The following is an 18,022-nucleotide window of genomic DNA, read 5'->3' on the forward strand; positions in this document are numbered from 1 at the left end:
AAAAGGCTCCCTTAAGATAGCTTGTGATTAAATTATTTTAGTGTCTATATAGTATAATCTCTGATTTTAAAGTGATAACTATCTATTTTAGATAGCTCACTTGAAAAAACAAAATTTTCATTCAGTTTTGAAAACTCGAGAGGCTGACATGTTTCCTTACCCGGACTTAAGACCATGACTCATGATCTAGTCAGAAAGGCCTCATGGGTTTCTTGAGGAGAAAATTTGTTTTTAATATAATTTGAATTTAATATGTCTTTTGGGATGTTTTCAACTGATTTCTATTTCCTTCTGACAGATTTTTCTCAAAGAGATAGAATGGCCTATTTTCTATTACTCAAGGAAGGGCAATAAAGCCTGATTTTTGTAAGTCTTCTATTTGCTGGTTTGGAGTTAAAGAGGGAGCTTCTCTCCAAAGACATCCTGAAGGAAATACTATCAAATTCCTAAATTTCAGGAAGTTAAACAAGTAATTGGAGAAATCTCCATGCCATTAATTAAAAGACAATATGAATCCAACTAAGTGTGTTTGTATTATAATCAAATAACTATCTTCATTACCTAAATACAAAAGGAATTTTTGTTCTAATTACAGATTAGAGATGAAAATAAAATCTGGTTAGCTTAAATTTTATTTTTAGTGTTTTCTAACATTTTACTTAGGAAATATGGAGGATTAATAGAAATTAGAATATAATTCCTTTGAGACAGTAATTTAGATCTGAATCTGAAATAATATAGGAATGCATATTTGTGGTCTAGAAACTTTCAAATATTATGTATGCAAAAAGCCATTATTTTATTTCATGCAAAGGTAATATGATTTATATTTAACAAAGTTGTTTTGCTGAGGTCCTACTCAGATGATTTATCATGGTATGAAGTAAAACCTAAGTTCCTGAGGGGGCTCCAGTTCTGGAAGGAAAAGCTATAAAAGGCTTTGAATGAGATTCCAGAAGTAGACCATATATTTGTCAGCTAAATAACCAGTTCAGTTAAATTATGAGAGCCTCATTAATAGCTTGGTCTCTGGGTGATGAATTTTCTAGACACAACAACTTTTAAAGACCATATACTAAATCAGAATAGTTTTTTAAGTACCAACACAATTGTGTATCCTTAAAGTAATGAGTATAAGAAAGTTGTTATTCCTTTCTGGAACCCCTCCTGTTCAACCTAGCTATCATCAGGACACGGACTAACATGATAGGAAACCATGCCATGTGATAGTAGGCTGAAGGAATTGGACATATCTCTTCTGAAGAAGAAATTATTTAGGGGGAAGATTATAGCTTACATCAAGGATTTAAATGTCTGTAATGTAGCAGAGGATTTAGATTGGTTAGAGATTGGTGTGAACTGGAAGCAGTGGGACTTAACTAGGCTCAATGACTGAAAAGTAAAACAAGGGAGATCAGGTTCAGAAGGGAGATTAGTTTTCAGAAAAACCTAAGAAATTAAAGCTATCCAAAAGTTGAAATAGGCTACATTGGGACATAGTGATTAACTTTCTTTAGGGAGAAATAAGATGATCATTTACCAAAGATTTGCAGAAGAGAGTCCCTCAAATGGTCCTGTATAATTTCAGTGTACAGATCAGACACACTTTAAATGAAGAGTACCAACAGGCTTAAATTTGTTTTACTATGTCATGTGTTTTTACAAAATGAATAAAAGTGACATAAAAATAAAAAATTGATATTTTAGAGGGATAAAACAATGGGATCTTATATTGTCTATACCAAACCCCCACTTTCAATTATGCCTTCTATATGCTGCCTTTGCTCCCATTTATGCGTTGCCTTTAGGGATCTGGGCCCTACCTTGGGCCCCACCTTAGTTGCCAATCCACACCCACTAAAGTTTTACACCTAATAGGGCTTTGGGTCTGGGGCTTAGCACCTAGTAAGACTCAATCAAAGACACTGAATTAATCAAAGGAAACAAAGGCCAAACTCTTCAAGGGCACCTGTTGAACTAAGTGCTAAGTAGCCCATTTTGATTACCAACACAAGCCTTATTCTAGGTTCTTGGGTGCAGCATTTTGACTGAGTCCAAGTTTTACAGAGCAAATCCTTTTATTAAGGGGAATTGGATGAAGTTTGGATTCCTTGTGCTTATCTTGTCATAAAAATTAACACCAAAAAAAACAGAGGTTCCCCCTCAGTCAGCACCACACCATCCATACATGGAACCATCTGTTACAAAAAATGGAGACATTTTGAATGCTGTGGATAAGTTCACTTATCTTGGCAACATATTTTTCAGGGATGTCCACATAGATGATGAGGTTGATGCATGCATTTCCAGAACTAGCTCAGTGTTTGTGAGGCTCTGAAGGAAAGTATGGGACAGAAGAGATATTTGACTGCCTACCAAACTGAAGGTATAGAGCGTCATTGTGCTGAAATCATTGTTGTATACTTGTGAAACCTGGAAAGTACACCAGCAGCATGCCAGGAAACTGAATTGCTTCCATTTGAATTGTCTTAGAAAGTTCTTAACATCACCTGGCAAGATAAGGTACCAGACACTGAGGTCCTTTCTTGAGCTGAACTACTAAGCATTCAAACTCTACTACAATGAGCACAATTCTAATGTGCTGACCACCTTGATTGTTGTCCTTCATTCTCAAAGAGGACCAAAATGACATCACTATGCTAGAGTCAAGGTTTAATGTGTCTGAATGTGGCTGATTAGACCAATACAAACTTGAAATGTTCTATCAAAGGTTGGGCACAAGTAGTCTGTATTTCCTTTGAGCTGTTTCTATTCTGCTTTGGTTCACAGAACACAGCACCTCCTCTGATGTGAGCAAACCATGCTGAGAGGTGCTGTGCCAGTGTCTCCCATGTCATACGATCAATTCCAAAGTTCTTAAGAAAGACCTTGAGAGTGTCCTTGTATCACTTCTTCTGACCACCATATGAGTGCTTGCCTTTGTGAGGTTCCCATAAAACAGTCTTTTTGGCAAATGTACATTTTACATTTCAACAATGTGGCCAACCCATTGGAGTTGCACTCTCTGAAACAGAGTTTGAATGCTTGGCAGTTTAGTTTGAGTAAGGACTTCAGTGTCTGGTACCTTATCCTGCCAGGTGATCTTCAGAATCTTCCTAAGACAATTCAGATGGAAACAATTCAATTTCCTGCCATGGTCCTAGCATACTGTCCAAGTTTCACAGGCATACAACAATGAGGTCAGCACAATGGCTCTGTAGACCTTTAATTTGGTAGTCAGTCTAGTGCCTCTTCTCTCCCATACTTTCCTTCAGAGCCTCCCAAACACTGAGCTAGCTCTGACAATGCATGTGTCAACCTCATTATCAATGTGTACATCCCTGGAAAGAACACTACCAAGGTAAGTGAACTTACCTACAGCATTCAAAACTTCTCCATTTGCTGTAACTGATGGTTCCACATATGGATGTTATGGTGGTGGCTAATGGAGCACTTGATTTTCTTGGTGTTAATTGTTAGGCTGAAATTAGCACAAACAGCAGAGAATTGATTTGCATTGAGTGCACAATCATCTGCAAGCAGAAAATCATGCACCAGCACTCTCTCCACTTTGGTCTTGGCTTATAGCCTTTTCTAGTTGAAAAATTTACCATCAGTGTGTAGCTGACCTTGATGCCGTGTTCTTTCTCATGGAAAGCATTTGAAAACATGGCTGAAAACATCATGCTAAAAAGCATGGGAACAAGCACACAGCCTTGTTTCTCTTTGTTGGTGACTGGCCACCTTATTCAAATGCCAAAAGTACATTTGCCTAAAAGACTATTTTACGGAGAGCTCACACAAGACAAGCACTCACATGGAAGTCAGGAGAATTGATAAAAGGCCATTCTCTAGGTATCTCTGAAGAAGTTTGGAATCAATTATGAGACATGGGAGACACTTACACAGGAACATCAAGCACAGCATTCCTGCATCAAAGAAGACACTGTACTGTGAGCAAAGCAGAATTGCAGTAGCTGAAAAGAAATGCCAGATGAACAAATTTAGAGAGATCTCCATTCCAAATATTTGTATGGATTATTTGTAACAGACCAGTGGTGGAGCTTTCCAAGCTTGTTTGTTCCGATCAGTCACAGTTGGACACGCTGTATCTTAACTCCAACACAGTGATGTCATAATGGTGTCTGCTGGATGCAGAATTACCAAAGAGCTAGAAATATGTCTAGGTAGCATTTAGAAAATTGCTTATTGCTTTCAATCTTCACAAATAGCTTACAATCTCAAAAATCTCATTAATATCAACATGGTACTAAGTACCAGGGATAATAGTAAAAGCGAAAAAGAAAGGCAGGCCCTGTCCTCAAGGAACCTATATTCTAATGGGGAGGGATGCAATTTTATTAAAAATTGTAGAAGAATCAGTCTTAGACTCAAACCTCAAGAAGCCAAATGCTAATCAAAAGACTCATGACTGGCAAAAACTAGTGATATTTATGCAAAATGATTTACTCTTAAGACCCATAAGAGACATTTACATACTCTTAATTACATGAACAATTGACCTCGAACTCTAATAAGAGCAGTGAAAATTAAAGCAACTTTGTATTTTTAACTTATTATTAGCAAATTGGCAAAGATGACAAAAGGTGGAAATAGTTAATTTTCCAGGAACTAAGGAAGGAGAGGCACACTTATATATGACTGGTGAAAGCATGGGCACAATTTGAAATCATGTGATCAAAGTGACTTGAAATGCCCACATCTTTTGATCCACAGATTCTATTGCCAGAATTAAATCCAAATAAGTCAAAGACAAAAAGAAAGACCCCATATAAATCAAGATGTTCATAGCAATTCATCTATGTGTGTGTATGTGTGTGTGTGTGGTAGTGAAGAAATAGTAATAAAATGAGCACCCATTAATGGGAGGATGACTAAATATGAATATAATATATGAATATAAAGAAAAGTGAGTATGAGAAATTCAGAGAAACAAAGAGAAGCCTATATGAACTAAAGAATAAAGTAGGCAGAAGCAGGAAAATAATATACACAATAATTATAAAATGTAAAAAGAGAGAACAACAGAATTAATCTGAGTAATGTGCAATCATAATCATCAATTCGCTTTAGTGAAGAAAGGAGAAAATGTACCTCCCAGCTTCCTCTGGAGAGGTTCGGGACAATGAGTACAAAATGTGATACATGCTATCAAATATGGTTACTGTTTCAAGTGGTTTTAAGGAAGCATTCTGAGTTTGTTGTGTTTATTTGTTTCCCACTCTTCCCCGCACCCCTTGGTAATGGCTATTATTTATATAGCACTTTAAACCTTGCAAAGCATTTTACATATGTTTTTCATTTGATTCTCACAACAATCCTATGAGAGAAGTGCTATTATTATCCTCACTTTATAGCTAAGAAAACTTAGACTCAGAAAAGATAAGTCACTTCTCCAGGGTCATAGCTGTTCATTGCTTGAAGCACATTCAAACTCAGGTTTTTCAGACTCCATGTTTGGCACTTGATCCACTGTGTTATCTAGTTTGCACATAAATGGACTTTCTGGTGAGGGACACAAGAGTCATAATATATTCAGGAAGGAATGTGTTTTAAAAAAAGCCTTAAAATTAAAAATAAAAAGGATGATGGCTGCAAAAATTTTGAAGAGGAAGGAAGAAAAGCAGGAAGGAAGGAAGGAAAGAAGGAAGGAAAGAAGGAAGAAAGCAAGGAAGGAAGGAAGGAGGGAGAGGGAGTGAAGGAGGGAGGGAGAGGGAAGGACAGAAGGAGGGGGGAAGGAGGGAAGGAGAAGAGGAAAGAAGGAAGGAAGGAAGGAAAGAGGGAAGGAAGGAAGGAAAGATGAAAGGAAGGAAAAAGGGAAGAAAGGAAGGGACAGAGGGGGACAAAGGAGGGAAAAAGGCAAAGAGGGAGGGAAGGAAGGCTTTATTTGCCTCTAAGCAAAAGTTAGAGGCCTCCACCGAAGGAGAATATATTACATACTGACACAGTCCATCCTCATTTTCTTATACTTCTAATTCTACTTTTTTCTCACCAGGGAGCCCAAGTTTTCCTCTGAAAATCTCAATAATTTTAACTTCTGAGGCCTGGAAAATTCTAATTCCTCAACCACTTGACAACCTTTCAAATACTTGAAGACTGCCATCACTCCTTATGGACCTTTGTAATCTGGCAGACAGAATATGACAGATACACAATTATTCAATGTTAAACAATAAATATGCAATAACCATAGTGCAGAACAGAATATAACAAGAGCATATGACAGGTGCAAACTGTTGTTTTTTCGTGTGAGATTCTGAGGAGTGAGGGCCATTTTGTTATGATTGTCTTAAAACAAAAGAGAATTTAAATTTACCACTTCAAATCACCTGACCATTAATCTAGGAATGACTAAATTAAGTTGATTTCACAATAATACAATAAGAAATTAAAACACTTAACTGCTTATGGTTAACTGGGTAAAGGCATCTGTGGCTCTGAATCTATCACTCCTCTTACTCAGAACTCAATACCCTCAACAACGTCATCTCTGTTCCTATGCAGCTCACTGTTTCCTATAATGACATTTTCCCCAGCATTGCCTTTTTATAAAACATTGTCTTTTTATAAAACCAATTAAGAACACAAGGATACCTGTGCAGAATTCTTTAGAATCTTTGTGATTCTTTAAGATACAAAATTATATGCTTATGGTTGACAGGTGCATACATGCATGAATGTATGAAGAGTGAAAAAAACATGGGACATTAGTATATCTGTGTGTGCTTGTGCAATAGCTATATAATTCATTTTGGCAGGCACAACATGAATAAAAATACAAAGTGTTTGGAACAATGAGTGTTATTCACAAGGGAGTAAGAATACTCAAAATATTCGGAAAGGCCTTATTTCTCTTTTCCAGTTTCTGAGTAGACAACAGGCTTTATAAATATGATTGTAATGAATAGTTCTACTAATACTTTCCCAGGTTTACAGCTAGAAATAAAAGACCACATTTTGCAGATCTGCAGTGACCAGAAGCACCAGACTTCTTTGAACAATTGAAAGACTACAATGAAACAAGCAATTTACATTCCAGTTGCTGTGTTGGTAAAATAGATGTTCAAAAAAAAGGAATTATACTGAACAGTAATGTCCCTGAGCACATTATCTGCTGCAAGGCCAGAATCCACGTTTCTTGAAAATATAGTGGAGATCCGCCTTCAATCTACTGAAAAGGGCACCAGTGTGATTGGCAAGAGAGCACAGAGGTAAAACTTGTTGTAGCTTGTTCTATTGGCAGAAAAGCAAACCAAGTGCTTGAAGCAGATTTACCTGATCTCTCTATTGAAAATGGTATTATTAAAATCCTAGGGAGTATTCCACAAATCAGAATAACAAAAGCTGCACAACAACTGCTTGTATGCTTTGTTAAAAACAATTGAGATAAAGGTTTCATTTTCTAAAAGATAAAACAAGCCACAATACATGTCTATTACAGTGATCCGTCAATTGGCACACACATCAGAAAAAACACTTTCTAAAGGACTTTTGCATTATAGTAACATTTATGAAACACTAAATTGTCAGGTGTTCAAAGAACTCTAAAGACACTATTTACTCTTCATGACAACCTTTTTCACATAATTCACCATTTTGTAAGTGTTAAAATCGAGATGCAAGCATGGAGGGGGCAAAGTTTGTCAGACACTAATGATCCCAGATGTTCTGGACCCTAGCCCAGTGAACATAAAAAAGCAAAGACATGAAAGGAATAGAAGAAAGAAATAACAGAATTTTAACAGGGAGGTGCAAGATTAGGGAAAAATAGGAAAAAATAAGCCTATATGGAAGAAACGAGGAAGTAAATTGTGTAAAGGGAGGATTTATCAGGAAAGAATGAATGAGAAAGAGACTGATAAATTATAGATAATATGCGATGGAAAATGAATAGTTTCTCAAGTTAATAATAAATGAAAATAAAATATAAAAGAAAAGAATAAAAGGAGAATGTAGGGATAGAAAAAAGGGAATTTAAAAACCTACAATGGCTAAGAAATTAAAGAATATCAGAATAAAATGAAAAAGATGGGAAATGGAGAAAACAAAGTATGAAAACATGGAACCCAAATCATGATATCAAATAAGTAATACACACCATGAGGAGAGAGACCATTGCTTATTTTACTCTGTAGTTCATACAAAACATAGCAACATGTGAATACTTTTGCAAGCAGTTTTTAAATATTGTTGAATGCTGCACATGGTCTGTGGTTTAAAAGGATCGTAATCTTAGTAAGGAAGGTAAGGTAGCTGTGGTAGAAAGGTTGCAGGGTGGCAGAGGAGGGCAAAGTACAAAGGACTAAGAATAATTTCTCATGGCTGTCTAACACTAACTGCACAAAATTTATGAGAAGTTTGACTTCTTTCCTAACATTTGATGTTCTATCTCTTTATACTGTAATTAAAGAGTATAACCCCCCTGAAGATGGGAAGAGATTTGTGGTAATTCTTCATGTCAGAATAGCACAAGCTGTGGAGAATCTGGTGATGCTCAATGTCTTGCTTATTGTATCTCTACTAGTATTATTTAATGTAAATTTTAGGTATTGGGGAAATCATATGTTGGCTTAGGTAATGAATTCCCTGATTTCTTAGGCAAAGAAAATACAAGAATTTGAGTAGTGAACATTTTGTCCAACAAAATCAATGATAGCTTTTCTATTCCCTAAGGTAGGTTTACTCAAAGGTCCCTGAAAAGAACTTGTCAGCAAATGGGAAATAAAAGTCAGTCAATAAGGGGACTCGAAAAATTAGAAAATTCAAAATATGAGTGGCTATCTTACAAAATTAAACCATGTATGTTCTCATTGTATCTATGCATGCAACCTTCCAGAATAAACCACTCCATAGTATTTTTGTTTTGCCTTTCCCTTTATAAAATAAAGTTCCAGATAAGAAAATTAAGGAGCAAAACAAGTCTATTAATTTAATGAATTAAAAACTAAAAAGTGCACACCTTGACCATGTTATCTTCCTATCTAATAATCTCCAAAAGCCCCCTGTTACCTCCACGATCGCATATAAAGTTCTCTGTTGAGAAATTAAAGCTTTTTGTAAACTGGATGCTTCCTACCTTGCCAGTCTTCTTATACTTTAATCCTTTCTACATAATTTAAGATTTGGGTATACTGACCTATTTGTGTTCTTTGCACACTGCCATCTCTGTGCTTTTGCACTGGCTATTCCTCGAGCCTGGAATGCTCTCAGTCTTTGTTTTCACCTCTTAGATTTCCTGCCTGCCTTCAAAGCTCAGCTCAAATTCTGCTTTCCGCAGTCACCCAGCTGCTAGTGTCTTCTCAGAAATTACATTCTATCTAATTAGGTATAGATATAGATAAATATTTATGTGCCATAGCTGCTTTTTTCCATGTTATCCCTCTTATTAGAATGTGAGCTCCCTGAAGGCAGGAGGACGTTTGCTTTTCTTTGATACCCAGTGGCTGGTACTAGTGGGTGCTTAATAAATACTTGTTGACCGATTGCGTGCTGGCAAGATATAATACATGTACAAATAAGTATAACACAAGGAAAATCGAGGAGGGATAGAACAGTAACAAATGGAGGTGGGGGCAGTCAGGAAACATTTCACAAGGATTTGACACGTGAGCAGTGAAGAAAAGACATCTGAGAGGTAGAGGTGAAAAAGGAGTGTATTCCAGGCCTGGGGAGGAGCTCAAGCAAAAGCATAGAGATGGAAGATAGAGTATCAAGTTTGGGGAATGGTTAGTAGTCCAGTTTGATTTGAATATAGAGTTTATGAAAAAGAGTGCTATGAAATAATCCAGGAAAAGTGTTAGACGATTTCAGAAGTCATCAACTGCTAGGCTATAAAGTTTATATTCTATCCTATAGGCAGTGTGGGGTAGGGGGTTCTAAAAATTTCTGCACTGGAGATGAGATATATGATCAGACCCATGCCATAGGAAGATCATTATTACAGCTTTGTAAGTGGGAGGAAAGGGTATCTAGAGATTGGCAGACCAGTAGGGAGATGATTGAAGTACTCCAGGTAAGTGGTAATGAGTGTCTGATCTATCATAGCAGCCATGTAAAGAGAGACAAGGATGGATAAGAGAGATAATTTGGAGTAGAATTGACAAGACTTGGGTTTACTACATCTAAAGTAAAGTGGACAGTACAGGATGGACAGCTTCCTTTAACTGTAAGAATGGAATCTTTTCCCACCTTTCATCTCACAGTAGAGAACTTTGAATAACTTTTGGGAAAGATAAACCATTGAATCATGTTTCAAAAAATGACTGTTTTTGTTTTCAGAAAAAAAAAAGTCTCACTACATACTGGGAGAAAAATCCTCAGTGCAAATTTAGAATCACTATCATTATGTTCCCAAAGTTTAGTAGTACGCTCATCTAATGCCATATGACCTTTTCCTAAATTCTTAAGCTAGGAGTTGACTTAGTAACAATCTGAGGACGTGATGAATGTGACTATTATTCCATGCATACCTTGATGAACATTGTTTTCCTCTATGGGTGAATAGTACTAGTGATGATTGTAAATCTACATTGAGGGTTTTTTATTCACACTCAGAAAAGGCCATTAACTTTCTTTCCTAGAAATCAATCAAGACTCCTAGTGTTAACTTCTAATACCTCTTACTTTTATGAATGCTAACTTTATTGCTAAGGAAAAAATAGAAGCTGGGATTTCAATGATAAAGTTTTTGACAGAAAAAATACATGTCGGCAGTACATCATCAGTGAAATCATAATGGCATGCTTAGATGGAAAGTGAATAAACTTTTCCCCTTTATTGTACTAAAATGAGGCCTCCAGTTAAATAGTTTCAAAATTCTCTTTGTAGAAGGAAAGCCACCAGCATCAAAGGTGCTGATTGAAATTGTAGTGCATGGCAATTCCATCATTGTCAAGCATTGCTTTATGTGGTGCATATATTTAATAACATTTCTTCAGAGTCTCATAACCCTTCCTGTGATTTACTGTGGTTATCCCTTACACCACCTGTGCATGATATTAATTAAGAACAGGAAAGACAGTGCTGTAAAGATGAAAAATTCCCTTTGTCATGAGGAAGGGGGAGCATCGGTAAGTTCTCTTTGTTCATCTAAAAGCTTGGTGATGCTCCAAGTCCTTATCCCAAGGCTAGCATTTTATATCTCCACAGCTTGAAGTAATAGGGTAGGTGAAAGATAAAACTCATGAGTTCAATAGCCTGTTGGAGTGTGCAATCATGCATTTCTGTCCACTTGAATTAAATGTACTCCAAGGCCTGCACTTGGTTTGTGCATCATTTTAAGCCTGGGATCAAAATAAATATCATGATATACCACACTGACTGTTAATCCACTAAGTAGCCCATTAGCGTCTGTCACTCTGGATTAGCAAAATGTTATTTATATTTACCAAGCATAGAGACCATACGTGCATGGACTTAGAGATGTATTAAATTTCTGTTACTCAACTAATTCTAGGAAAAGTACCCATCAATAAAACGTTATGCTTTCAAAAGCTTTCCATTAATAGTCACACATGAGAGGCTTCATGATGGGGGGAATTACTCCAAAATGGGCAGGAAAAAAGTTATACTTTTCCAATGTTTAAAAATTAGTCAGATATAGACCTATTATTCAAAACACCAGTCCAAAAAGAGAAGTGAGGAAGGGTAGAGGGTCGAGAATGACACCAACGTTGATAACCTATGTGAATGGATCATAGAAAGAGAGTGTAGAAAGAAAAGAGAAAAAAGCAAGGTCAAAGCTTGAGGAGAGGCTATTGAGTAGGAAGAAGAAATCAACAGCTTCAAAGGACTTCAAGAGGTCAAAAAAGATGAAGGTGTGAAAACGGCATTTGGATCCAGCAATTGAGAGATCATTGCAAAGGGCTTAGAAAGACCATTTTCATATGATATTAGGGTGAGGGGGATCATAAGCCACTGTTCAATGGGTTGAGAAGTAAATGGGATGTGAGAAAGCAGGTTCAATGTGTATAGGGATCTTTTTCTTGGAGTTTGTCAGTGAAAGAGAAAAAAATCAGGATGACAGCTTAAGATGGCAGGAAAGAGAGAAATGTTTTGTGTTTTTGTTTGTTTTTAAGGAGAGAGAAAATTTGGGTATATTTATTGGTAGCAGAGAAGGAAACAGTAGATAGAGAAAGATTGAAGATTAGAATGAGAGAGGGTATGATTGAAGTGGAAAACTTCTAGAAGAGATAGTAAGGAATGGGAATGAGGGCCCAAGTAGAGAGTTTTCCCTTGGCAAGAAGAATGACAACTTCTTCTTCAGATGCTAAAGTAAAGGAGAAAAAATAGAAAACATATTAATTCAATGGGTTTTGAGGTTTAGAAACTGATATGAGGGCACACACAATGAATGGTCTCAATTCTCTTGAAAAAGGTATGAGGCAAGAGCTCCTTCAGAGAGAAAAGGATGAGGAGTGGAGTGGGTGGCTAGAAGGGAGAAAAGAATATTTGAAAAGGTATCTATGGGGTGTACAATTGGGACTTCGTCAGAGAAGAGTAAAGGATTATAACAAGGAGATAAAAGCCCAGTTGATATTAGAGAATATAAAATTTTAGTGAACTCAGTCAATAAAGGTATGATACTTCTTCTAAGGGCTTTCAGCTCTATTTGAGTTGGAGTCAGAATCCCAATATAAATAGTTTTGTCTCCAAATCCTATCAGCCTACATCAGGCTGACTCCCCCAAATCTAAAGAGAATGACTTTTAAATGTTCATAAAAATTCGTTTTTCTGCAAATATCATCACAAACTTGAGCCTAAATTTTCCTATCCCACTACTACCAATCTAAGTTCATACACATAATGCACAGTGCAGAGTGAGGAAAATACTGTTGGATGGATTTGGCATTTTTTCTAGTTTTCTTTTTTAATTTTGAATTTAACAGTAATCAACAAACTAACACTTCAATATATAAATAACAAGAAAAAAATGATACATAAATATATACAAATGATTTAACAAAATAATAGCTAAATTGCTCTCTTCACATCATCTTCTGTACTTTTCTGTACATGTGTATGTATGTGTAAAATGTGTATGTAGATCGATTGATAGATAGATTGATGACACACTAACCAACAATTACATCAGCACTTTCTGTTGAAGCAAAGAACTGAAAACAAGATATGTGCTAATGAATAGGAAAATGACTGAATATAAATTGTGGTATATGCATCAAATGGAATATTATTACGCTATAGGAAATGTCAATTATATCAATCAGAGAAAGGTGGGAAAACTTATATGAAGTGATGTAAAGTGAAATGGTGTGATGTTAAGCAGGGTGGGCCTTTTTTGTTGTCTTCTCTTGGAATGCTAAGGCCATCAAGGGCCTTTGATCTAGTCTTGCCTTTGTTCGAATGGAAAGTCTTTGATTGGATTTAGAGTGTTTGCCCTGCATAAGCCACAGAAAGGCTTAAGTCACATGGGTTTGAGGCGCATAGTTGTGACTCATGATTGTGTTGCCCTCTGACCCTGAATAGGGTATATAAGCTCTGAGGTTGGCATTTTGCTTTAGGGCTCTCACTCACTGGGAGAGTTTCATGTGATTTGACCAGAAGAGATTCTGGGTAGCCACTGGAGCCCCCTGGCTTTGAAAACCCAGATCTTGGTGCCTCTCTATGGTAACTTATTTGTGTTTATTTGCTCTATTTATATAATGTATGCTTCTAATTTCTTTTTTCATTCTCTCTGAAGTTCAAGATGCTGGCTTTTTCCCCTGAACTAAGCGAATGATATATGTATGTTTAATTAAACTGATATTGTTAACCCTTTAAAATTGCTTTCTTCAGAAAAGTAGATCAAAGAGCCTGTGCTAGTAGCTTTTGTGGGTGCTCTTTTTGGTCTTTCACTCCTACAACAGCTGCTAGCAACATTATTGTTACAAATGGCCACAACAGAATATTGTGAGGTAGAATGGTGCAAAGGAAAGAATGCTAGATTTGTAGCTGGAGAAACTAAGTTCAAATCCCATTCTATCATTTAATTTCTTCCGTGATTTTGAACAAATCACTTAACCTCTGTGTATCTCATTTTTCTCTCCAGTAAAGACAGAATTGAACAAGAGACCTCTAATATTTGTTGTTGTTTAGGCATTTTCAGTATTGTCCTACTCTTTGTGACCTCATTTGGCATTTTCTTGGTGAAGGTGCTGGAGTGGTTTGCCATTTGCTTCTCCAGCTCATTTCACATATGAGGAAACAGAAACAAATAGGACTAAGTGACTTCCCCATGGTCATGCAGCTAATAAGTATCTGAGATGGATTTGAAATCATGAAGATGAGTCTTCCTGACTCCAGACCTGACACTGCATCCATTGTACCACCTAGCTGCCCACAATGGCCTGTAAGGACCCTTCTAAATCTAAATCAATGAATCTAAATGATGACAAAATAGCATGAAACAGAAAAATTGTGAGCAACTTGAATGCTGATTGAGTATATGACTAATTATGGCTAGAGAAGAGTGAAGATGAAATAATCCTTTCCATCTCTTGGGAGAAAAGTGATGAACCAGGAATGCAGATCAAAATTTTCATTTTAAGTCTCCATTTGCATTTCCCATTTTGTTATTTTTAGCCACCTACATTCACAAATCATCATCATCATAGTCTTCATCTTCATCTCTGTCACCACTACCTGCATAGTGTTATCTTCAAAAATAAAGGGAATGTTAAGATCAAGAATCTCATATGAAAAAGAACCTCACTCTTCCTGAAGAAAAAGAAGCTCTAAACAAGATCTAGTTGCCATAACAGTAGTTATATTTCTAAGTTTATCTCATATTCATGCAGTTACTGTGGCATTATGGTAGACGTTGAGTATTAAAAGTTGAAAGGCATTTGGAGTAGTTGTCTCACTGTTTATCATAAATTATCCCATTGCCCCTGGACTTTACTTGTAATTTTTCCATTGTTTGAACATGCTACTCAAGTTTTTTTAATAATAAACTTGTAAATGATGCATTATAGTTCTAACTGGGCAATCAAGGACAATGGATTTCCACATACTCTTATGTTACTATATTTATAAGATATGAATACAGCCAAATACCTATAGAAACTCAAGTGCAGTGAAAGAATTCAAAGATAGCCTTGAGCTCCTGTGCTATAGAATTATTTCTTTTCATTATTATGGCTTTTACATATACTTGAATACATAGACACACACACACACACACACACACACACACACATTTTTCAATGACACCATTTCAATGTATTAGTGTTTTTATTTGCTGTTGGTTTTATCTCTTTATCCTTCATTTCAACACTGACTATACTTTTAATTCATAAAAGGCACTTCTAATATCCTTCCATTTAAAATGGATGCTCATTGTAAAAGATTTAGGCTCCATAAAAAAAGTCTTAATTTTACTTCTTTCCATTTTTCTCACTCTCTTCCCTGCACCCTCACTAGACAAACAAATGCATGAATGAATGGATAGACAGACAGACAGACAGACAGACAGAAAAGGAAGGAAAGAAGGAAGGAAAAAAGGAATGAAGGAAGGAAGGAAGAAAGGAAGGAAGGAAGATAGACAAATGCATAAAGAACTCTAGAAATATTTTCACATAATTTACTGATACAGTGTAAAGTGTCTGGGATGCAAACAAAAGTGTAATGGAGTTGAGAGGGTGCTGGACTTGAAGTCAGAAAAGACTGTCATGAATATATTTTCATCTTCAAAAAAGACGGGTTCAAATTTTTCCACTAGCACTTAGTAGTTGTGTGACTATGGGCATTGTTGTTTTATTTCTTTGAGCTTCAGTTGTTTTCTTTTGTTTGTTTTTTCCATATGTAAAATGGAGACAGTTAACTGTATTAATGACTTCACATGGTTGTTGCAGAGGATCAAATTAGCTTATTTATTTGAAATAGTTTGCAAAAATTAAAGTATTCTGAAATTATAAGTTATTCTTTTTAAGCAACCCAAAATAGTTTGCTGATGACTCCTGTTAAAGAATTTTTTTTAAATTTAGCAAAAAAAATTGGATAAAAGTAGGCTTATGAAACTTCCCTATTCATATAATTTATAGATAACGGTGTGCTACTTCAAGTTTAAACAACTATCTGGGGTGAAGGGAAGTGTACCCAACATTCTGTGATGTTTAATCTGCATAACTAACATTTCTCTATCACTTTCTTAAATTGAGAAAATCTGTAAAACAATAAACTAAACCCTGATTTATAGCATTTGTCTATTTCTGTATTGTAAATGTTCATGTTGAAAATTTTATCTTCTTGAGCAGGATCGAGTACATCTCTACGTATAGATATTAATGTTTCATATTTAAATACGTATTAAAGAAATTTAAGGAAATGGGAATATTTTATATTGTTTCTTGGGATTTAGAACTAGAACATACCATGTTAATAGATAATCTCTTTTCATGTGGTTACTCTCCATGGAGGGCTTAAAGGTAAAAACACCTTGTCCTGAAGATCTTCCAGAGATTTTGAAAACCCCTCCAATTTCTCTAAGGAAACATATATATGTATATATGTATGTATGTATATGTGTGTATGTATCATATATATATATATATATATATATATATATATATATCAATGACGACGTCCCTTCTTTAGCTTTTCAAAAATATAGTGATCTTTCTATTAAAAAAGATATCCTTAGAAGTCTATTTATTTTTCTTATTTTTCTCATCCTTCCCATACACTCTCCCCTTGCAAACAATATTACCTAATCATTTAATTTTGCCCATATAAGGTTTTTTTTTTGTTTTATTACCCACTTACTCTACATCACTAGTGTTAAATACAAATGGGAACCATTAAACTGTATGTAAGGCTCCTTGTGGGCTTTATATTGTCTTAGAAAACCACATATGTTTATGTATTTCTGTTTTTATTAATACAATGACACTTTAAAATCAGATAGGAACTACATTTTAATCTGATTCCGCTCAGTGTGGTGGGCCTCATACAGCCATTCATGTATTTGACACCTCTACATGATTCATTATATTTGTTATGATGACATATTATGCCATTTTTCTTGATGACAAACTAGTACTAGTTAGTGCCAAAATAAGTCCAGTACATTAAGAAACATTTGAATAAAATATTCTAATAATCCAGTCAATGGGAATAAAGGGCATGCACTTTGGTCGTAGCTGTAGGAATGATAAAGAAAGAACAATGGCAAAATACATGAAAGTACAATCCATAGGACTTGATAATTGTCCTCATATGGACTTGGTAGGAGAGAGAAGTCAAAGTTCAGTTTAAGATCTGAAGCACGGGTGAGAGAGACTTCTGCCCTTTTTAAAAAATTCTCTTCTTGTAATTTTTGTCTTCTATACTTTTAATACCTTTCCATTTCAAAATTGATGCTCATTGTAAAAGATTTAGGATCTATATAAAATGTCTTAATTTTACTTCTTTCCATTTTTCTCCCTCTGTTCCCTATACTCTCACTAAACAAATGCATGAATGAATGGATAGAAAGAAGGAAGGAAGGAAGAAAGAAAGACAAATGCATAAAGAGAATCTATTATTATGTGCTTTCTCTAACATTTTAGGGAATAGCTTTATAAGGAGGACTCTGCTGTCAGTCAAAGATCAGAGAAAATGGCCTAATTTTCTATGTCTGCCTATCACATCCTATTCTTCCATCTACCTTTTCTCCAAGCATTGTAGAAAAGCTATCAGCAAAGTCAATGTTTGTTCTGGTCTAAGCTATTGCTATTATTCTACAAACTTGGACCTGGTTTTCTTTCTTTTCAAAGCTTAATGTCTACATTACTTAACTTCTTTGCAAAATCTTAGAGCTGGAGAGTTCCATGGAGGTCATTTTGACCAGGAAACCTCTCTACAAAATGCCTGGTGAGCAGTTATCGAGCCTCTGCTTCCCACCCAAAACTGTGCAGCCCTTCCACTTTGTCACAACTCTAAGGATATTCCTTATATCAAGGCTAACTCTGCTTCTCTTCCATTTTTACCCATTTCTCCTACTTCTTTCCTTTGGAAGTAAGCA

Source organism: Trichosurus vulpecula, chromosome 6 (genome assembly GCF_011100635.1).
Source record: "Trichosurus vulpecula isolate mTriVul1 chromosome 6, mTriVul1.pri, whole genome shotgun sequence".
Classification (NCBI taxonomy): Eukaryota; Metazoa; Chordata; class Mammalia; order Diprotodontia; family Phalangeridae; genus Trichosurus; species Trichosurus vulpecula.